We start from the raw sequence: 8,487 nt of genomic DNA on the forward strand, positions 1-8,487 counted from the left end.
TTAAGTATGGTTTTGAACTTAGGATTGGAAGATGTTTGTTGCAAAATTTTGGTTTAAGCATGAGTTTTGAAGTTGGAAGGAATTGCAACAAAAATAAAGGGAAATGGCCTATGGATGTTTCAACCATAGTGTGTTCTTCATAGTTATGTTTTGTTTTAAATTTTTCTGAGTTGATATTTAAGTTTAGGATAAAATTTACATGAGGAATGTAAATTTTAGAAACTTTTAGAGTTAGTATGCAAAATCCTTAAGTTATGGGTAAAACAGTCATTTTTTTCCACATGTAGAGAGTAAAATAAAAATTTTACTCTTTAAGTTAGTATTTTCCATATTTCAAATTATTAGTGATTTAGTTATAACTTTTAGAATTACTAATTACAGTTCCTCGTGATCGCACTTGAAGTTTTATAAGAAACGCGGAGATCGAGGTAAGTTAGCTTTTAACTTACTAGCAGTCTACTGTGTATGTGTGCTAAATAAAGGAATTACAGTGTATGTATGTGTGTTATCATATATGTCATGCCATGCCAAGTTATCACGTAATTGTCTATTATACAGAATTTATTCTGTCATCAATTTTTATCTGTTACATAATATATTCTGTCATGTATTACTGTACCTTACAAGTACGTCATGCTAAGTATGCCATCTATTACATGTATGTCAAGTCATGTAATATTCACTGTTGCAAGTATGTCATGTTAAATATGTTGTCTATTATATGTTATGCCATGTTACGAAATGTTTCTATCTCAAGTTGGTCATGTATTCTAAGTTATGTTCAAGTCACGTTATGTTACGTCAGGACTTCAGTCCTTTCGTATTCCAATCACATTTCATCTTGAGTACAATATGATGTGTAGAATACATGGGGCCACAACAACTGTGGAGTATGTATTTAACTACAATTGTGATGCGTAAAATACATGGGGCCACAACAACTGTGGAGTATGTATTTTTCATGTTAAGTCAAGTTTGTGTAGAATACATGGGGCCACAACAACTGTGGAGTATGTATTTTTAATGTTAAGTCAAGTTTGTGTAGAATACATGGGGCCACAACAACTGTGGAGTATGTATTTACACGTAGAATACATGGGGCCACAACAACTGTGGAGTATGTATTTTTAATGTTAAGTCAAGTTTGTGTAGAATACATGGGGCCACAACAACTGTGGAGTATGTATTTACACGTAGAATACATGGGGCCACAACAACTGTGGAGTATGTATTTACACGTACAATACATGGGGCCACAACAACTGTGGAGTATGTATTTACACGTAGAATACATGGGGCCACAACAACTGTGGAGTATGTAATTTTTCATGTTAATTCAAGTTTCAGAGCAAGTTCATGCTAAGTCAAGTTTCAGATCAAATTCATGTCAAGTCAAGTTTAGTTCATGATTCAATTTAAGCTATGTCAATTATGCTATGTTGTACGCTAAGTTATACTTTAATTACTTATGAATTTGATTATGCATTTATGCTTTTACTGTCATACATGCATCATTAGTCTGTATGGAAGTTTTTTGTTAACTTGCTGAGATTTGTAATCAAATCTCACTGTGGTAGTCCCAACTACCATTCCCCCCGAATGGTAGATCTTGTTACAGGACCTGAAGGAAGATCAGGAGCTGACCAACTAGATACAGTCGACTGAACGACGGTGCGTCGTTAAGGTTAATATAGTAGTTAAATTACTACTTGTACAATGGAGTTGCATTTCCAGTACTTTTAGATCATAACTATTTTGGAATAGTTCTGTGATCTTAGTTATTTAATGTATCTTTATATATGAAGTATGTTTTAAGTATTTGGGATATTTTAATTTGGTGCATAGTATTGCTAAAGAAAAAAAAAATTATCCGCTGCGAATATTGCATAATGTTAGATGCATGTTAGGATTATTGCATCTTATATGTCATGAACGGGGGCAGGTAACCTTGTGTTGCATGTCTCGACGCTTCAAATGTCCGTCCAATCCCAAACGGAATTTGGGGGCGTCACAAGATGCAATTTATTTTTCAGCTCAAAATGAAACTAGTTGGTTATGGCATAGAAGACTAGGTCATGCTAACATGGAACTTATTTCCAAACTTTCAAAAAATGATCTTGTGAGAAATTTACCAGAAACATATTTTCTTAAAGATAAAATCTGTGATGCATGCCAATTTGTTAAACAAACAAAAACTTCTTTTAAAACTAAGAAATATATTTTCACTATTAGACCATTGTAACTGATACACATGGATTTTTTTGGACCAAATAGAGTTGCAAGTCTAGGAGAAAAATATTATGCATTTGTTATTGTTGATGATTTCTCTAGATATACTTTGGTCATCTTTCTTACTTATAAAGATGAGATACATAATGCCTTTAACAAGTTATGCAAGATAATTTAAAATGAAAATGGCTATACTATTTCAAGTATCCGAAGTGATAGGAGAAAAAAATTTGTTAATAAAAATATTGAAACATTTTGTAATGAAAATGGTTTTGTGCATAATTTTTCTACTCCTCGAACTCCTCAACAAAATGAGGTAGTAGAGAGGAAAAATAGATCTCTTCAAGAGATGGTAAGAACAATACTCAATGAGAACAACTTACCTAATTATTTTTGGGTCAAAGCGGTAAGTACTGCATGTTATATTATAAATAGAGTTATGCTAAAGTCTAAATTAGATAAAACCCCCTATGAGCTTTGGAATGAGAAAAAGTCCAACACTGGTTACTTTCATGTATTTGGATGCAAGTGTTTTATTTTGAATGACAGGGATAATGTAGGCAAGTTTGATGCAAAATCTAATGAAAGTATTTTTCTCGAATATTCTACTAATAGTAAAGCTTATAGAGTATTCAATAAAAAAAACTTTAACTGTACAAGAATCTATGCATGTAGTATTTGATGAATCTAATTATCCACTCTCCAAGAAATCTATTGATGAAGAAACATGAGGTATAAATAACACGGAAATTCTCAATCTCAATAAAGAGAACACAATAGAAGAAGTTTAACATGAAACCACCATAAAAGATCATCAAAATTTAATACAAAATGCAACTAAACAGTGAAAATTTGTGAAAGATCATCCAGTGAAACAAATTTTGGGAGAACCTTCACGAAGTGTAAGTACTCGATCATCTCTTAAAAATATTTGCAATCATACTGCTTTTCTATCTCAGATTGAACGCAAAAATATTGATGACGCACTTATTGATGAATCTTGGATTCTAACTATGCAAGAAAAGTTGAATCAATTTGAAAAAAATGATGTTTGAACATTTGTTCCTATACCCAAAAATTATACTATTATTGGAACAAAATGGGTTTTTAGAAATAAGAAAGATGAGTCCGGAGTTATTACTAGAAGTAAGACTCGACTTGTATCCCAATGTTTTAATCAACAAGAATGAATTGATTATGATGAGACATATGCATCAGTCGCAAGATTAGAAACTATTCGAATGCTATTCGAATGCTACTTGCATATGCTTGTTATAAAGATTTCAAACTTTTTCAAATGGATGTTAAAAATACTTTCTTAAATGGTTTTATAAATGAAGAGGTATATGTTGAGCAACCTCCAGGTTTTGAAAATCATATTTCTCCAAATCATGTTTTCAAACTCACAAAATCATTATATGGACTTAAACAAGGTCCTAGAGCTTGGTATGAGAGACTCAGTGGTTTCTTGATTGAAAAAGATTTTTCAAGAGGAAAAATCGACACAACTCTTTTTATTAAATATGAAAATGATGATATTTTTTTAATTCAGATTTATGTTGATGATATAATATTCGGTGCTACTAATGAAAATATGTGTCAAGTTTTTGCTAAGACTATGCAGGAAGAATTTGAGATAAGCATGATGGGAGAACTTACATTCTTTCTCGGATTGCAAATTAAGCAAGCAAAAAGTGAGACATTCATCAATCAATCAAAATATATTAAGGAATTATTGAAAAAGTTTGGGATGGAAAGTGTTAAGGAAATTGGAACACCAATGAACCCATCAACTAAACTTGATAAAGATGAATCCGGTAAGCCAGTTGACTCGAAAATATATCGAGGTATGATTGGTAGCTTATTATATTTAACAACTAGTAGACCAGATATTATTTTTAGTGTGTGCTTATGTGCACGCTTTCAATCATTTCCAAAAGAATCACATTTAATTGCAATTAACCACATTTTTAGATATCTTAGTGGTACAATTAACCTAGGGTTATGGTACCCTAAGCACACATCTTTCGATCTAATCAGATACACAGATGTAGATTATACTGGCTGTAAAATAGATCGAAAAAACACTAGTGGAGCATGCCATTTCTTAGGTTATGCACTAGTTTCCTAATTTAATAAAAAACAAAATTCTGTTGCACTATCTACTGCTGAGGCAGAATATGTTGCTGCGGATAGTTGTTGTGCTCAAGTTCTCTACATGAAGCAACAACTTGAAGATTTTAAACTCATGTATAATCACATTCCAATCAAATGTTATAATACAAGTGTTATAAATCTTTCAAATAATTCAATACAACATTCTAGAACTAAGCATATTGAAATAAGATATCATTTTCTTCGAGATCATGTGCAGAAAGACGATATAGTACTAGAGTTTACAAACACACGCGATCAGTTAGCAGATATTTTCACAAAATCTTTACCAGAAGATAGATTATGTATGATCAGAAGAGAAATAAGTATGATGCATGCTATGAATATCTCTTAAAAGATAGACCAGAGTCAATAAAAATAGAGATAGATTTTTTAAATACTTTTACATAAACTTGAGATTCTTAGCCTCATGTTTGATACGATCATTCTCTTCATACAATATCATGTCATTCTTATCCATGGGAACCGGCAAGCGGAATGAAAAATCTAATAAAGATTTCAACTGTTTATTCTTCTGCCGAATGATTTATTCCCTTGTGTGAGACTCTTGAATAATTCGTTGAAGTACAACAATTTTTTTTTTGAACTTTTCAACTTCATGATTTCTGGCTTGTAGCCGTTGGAAAAAAACAACAATAGAGGAAGAGAATGAGTCCAAAGACTCACCAAGTCATAGATAGCATCAGAATCTGACTTATTAGCCAAATTATTATTTTCTTGCTGCAACATGGTACCAATGACAGCTGCAGAAAGGACATGAGGTTGAGGTGCAGAATGTCTCATGGATGGATCTAGAGAAATGTTAGAAGAATGAGCCATTGAGAAAAGAATAGAAGTCTTAAAACGAGAATGTTGAAGGAATGCAGATGAGTTATAGAGATGAGAAGAAAACTTGATACGGATTGAATGAACTTTAAAACTGATTTTATAGAGATAGCATAAAGAACCAGATGAGTTATCATCCAAGTCAAAGAGCAATGTGATTTTTTTTCCGATCGGTGAAAATGACATTTTTTAGAAATTCAGAGCCTTCAATCTCGTTTGTCAACAAAATCAGACGATTTTTTCAAATCTCCAACCACACTTGTCGGGTCATAGACGAATCTAATTTTTTTTTCAACTATCTATAGTGTCTACTAACGCACCGTTTTCTTCAGTCTATTTATTTGTTGCGGATCATTTTTAATGATACCAAAAGGGGGAGAAGTATTAGATTAGAACATTAACATTATTTGAATTGCTAAATTTGTTATATATGCTTGAAATTATATTTATACTTTTGCTTGAATAACTAATGCACATTCTCAGAGGGAGCTTAAGTGTTAATACAGGTTCCGAGTTCTATCAAGTATTTGTCATCATAAAAAAGGGGGAGATTGTTGAACCCAGGATTTCAAATTTTGTATACTTATATATCTACACATGGATTTTGATAATAACAAATGAATTCAAAGAATAAAGGAGTTTCAAACTCAAGTTGTCTGCACAATGGAGTCAAGCATATCAAGGAAACAAGCATGAGCAAGAAGAGAATAAGTTCACATTAAAGTCATAGAATAATGTTGTAAATCTCTTAAAAATTCGAAATTAGGATTAATGGTCAAAATTAATATTTTGATGATAACAAATGAATTCAAAGAATAAAGGAGTTTCAAACTCAAGTTGTCTACACAATGGAATCAAGTACATCAAGGAAACAAGCATGAACAAGAAGTGAATAAGTTCACATTAAAGTCACAGAGTAATATTGTAAATCTCTTAAAAATTCGAAATTAGGAGTAAGGGTCAAAATTAATATTTTATCATAAAGCATTAAAATACATTTTCTACATGTGCATGAATATTTTGAAAATTAAATTTGAAAAATTTGAAAGTTGATTGATTGTCATCTTTCACATGTGCATACCTTGATTAAAGGGTTGAATTTTGAAAATATTAAAGATGATTGATTGTCATTTTTCACATGTGCATGTTTTATTTGAATATTTTCAAAAGTGATTGATGCTTTTTTTGACTTATGTAAAAGGTAGATGATTTTGTTTGAAATATTTGGAAAGTAAAGTGTACTCCTTTTGTCATATGCAAAAAGTAAAATATTAGGTTTGAATTTTTTGAAAAGTAAAGTGTGCTCCTTTTATTATATGCCAAAAGTAAAAGTTTGAAATTTTTGAAAAATGAATGATGTTATCTTTGACAATTAAAAAAGAAGAACCTTTTATTTGAATTTTTTGAAAAAGTGAATGATGTTATCTTTGACATGTGAGTCTTTTTTAATTTGAATATGAAGTCTCATATGCCTATAAATAGATCATTTGAGAGTTTCACGTTCACAATATTCAGAGCATACAACATTCATTCAAAACTTTCATTCTCTATTCTCTAAGCATTGAGTCTTAATCCTTATTCATTTTGAGAGATATAGTTTGTGCTGTATTGTTCTTATTTCACTCATTGAGGAGTGTTTTCTGATAACCTACCCACTATCAGCTCTTGTATCAGAAAAATGGTGTGTATATCCCTTGTGCGTATAGAAAGTGTTCTACATGGAGAATAATTGAATTACCACGTGTAAGGTGATTGCAAGTGTAGATGGTGTTCTACACGGATCCTTTGTAGCGGTATTGTTCAAAGGTGTAATAGGTTTCTATCTCCACCTGAAGGAGGTTGAATAGTGAATTTGGGAATCCTCAAGGAGTAGCTTGAGGCGAGGACGTAGGCAGTGGAGTTGAACCTCTTTAACATACCGAGTTTGCTTCTCTCTTACCCTTACTCTTTATATTTATTGCTATTTCATATTTTGTTTATATTTTATATTTGATTTATAATTGTTATTTTTTTAATACAACTCAATTCACCCCCTCTTGTGTTAGTCATCTGGACAACAGTTATTTTATCATTTTTTATTGTAATATATATCTTATTTTTTTGGGGAGACACTTGTAGCCAATCGGTTATTATATCCATTTTTACACCTATGAATGTAGAGCTGCAACGTATGGGTTTCAGTAAAGTAGACAATAGACGCGCATGTAAATGATCATATTTTTGTATTCTCTGTGTGCCGGATCTCTTCCCCTCTCTCTCTTTCCTCCTCCTCGACCCCATCGATCTCTTCTCCTGTCTCTCTCTCGCACTGTGTAAAATAAAAAGTCCATTCAAAATAGTATCTTCTCCTCCCCATCCCCATCAGCCTCAAAATCTAGGCCAGGTTCTTTAAACAACTAGTTGTTGTACACGATTTATGTTATGCATTTTCATGCTATTCACATGACATAGTTTGGGAGCATATTTTCTTCAAAATCACTTGAAAAATGAGGAATGGCCATAAATCGAATTTGAAATTCCAAGTACTTGAAAGCTTTGACAGAAAAAAATGGGATGAATTATCGAAATAGAAGAAGCATAGGAGAGGGACTGAAGTGAATATCTACTTGATATGGCTTTGATGCGTTAAAGTATTGGTAATGACTTAGCTATTGCCAATTTTAAAATTTAATTAGAATATCACTTTTTCACCATAATATTAATTTTTAGTAAAATAAGTTCATATTGGACTAGTTATTTTAAGGGTAAAATAATAATATAATATTATATATTTTAATAATATTTGATTAATTTTTTTATATTTTATAAATACACTCATATATTAATTAATAATTTTATTAAAAAATAAAATATGATAATTTATTTCAATATAGTACTTATATGATTTATTTCGATATAGTAATTTATTTTAATGTGATAAAGAGAGAGAAAGAGGTTAATAAAAAGAATAAAATAATTAGATAGAGATTGAATAATAACTCTCTAACAATAGAGAGTCTCTCAATTTATTGTAAATTAAATGTTGAGATTTAAACTTTTAACTAGTTTAATGTTAACTTTTTTTGATATCTAACTAAAGTTTAAACTTCATTAATATTTAGCTAGGTTGGTGTCAATACTCTTAAACCCACGATTATGTTTTTGTCTGATCTCTTCGACGTCATGGTCAACAAGTTTGGGACTAAAAGGAATGGTGGTTGTCATAACCTTAAACCTGGCAAGCTACACGAATTACCATCCTCCAACAACCAATTTCCA

Source organism: Carya illinoinensis, chromosome 1 (genome assembly GCF_018687715.1).
Source record: "Carya illinoinensis cultivar Pawnee chromosome 1, C.illinoinensisPawnee_v1, whole genome shotgun sequence".
NCBI lineage: Eukaryota > Viridiplantae > Streptophyta > Magnoliopsida > Fagales > Juglandaceae > Carya > Carya illinoinensis.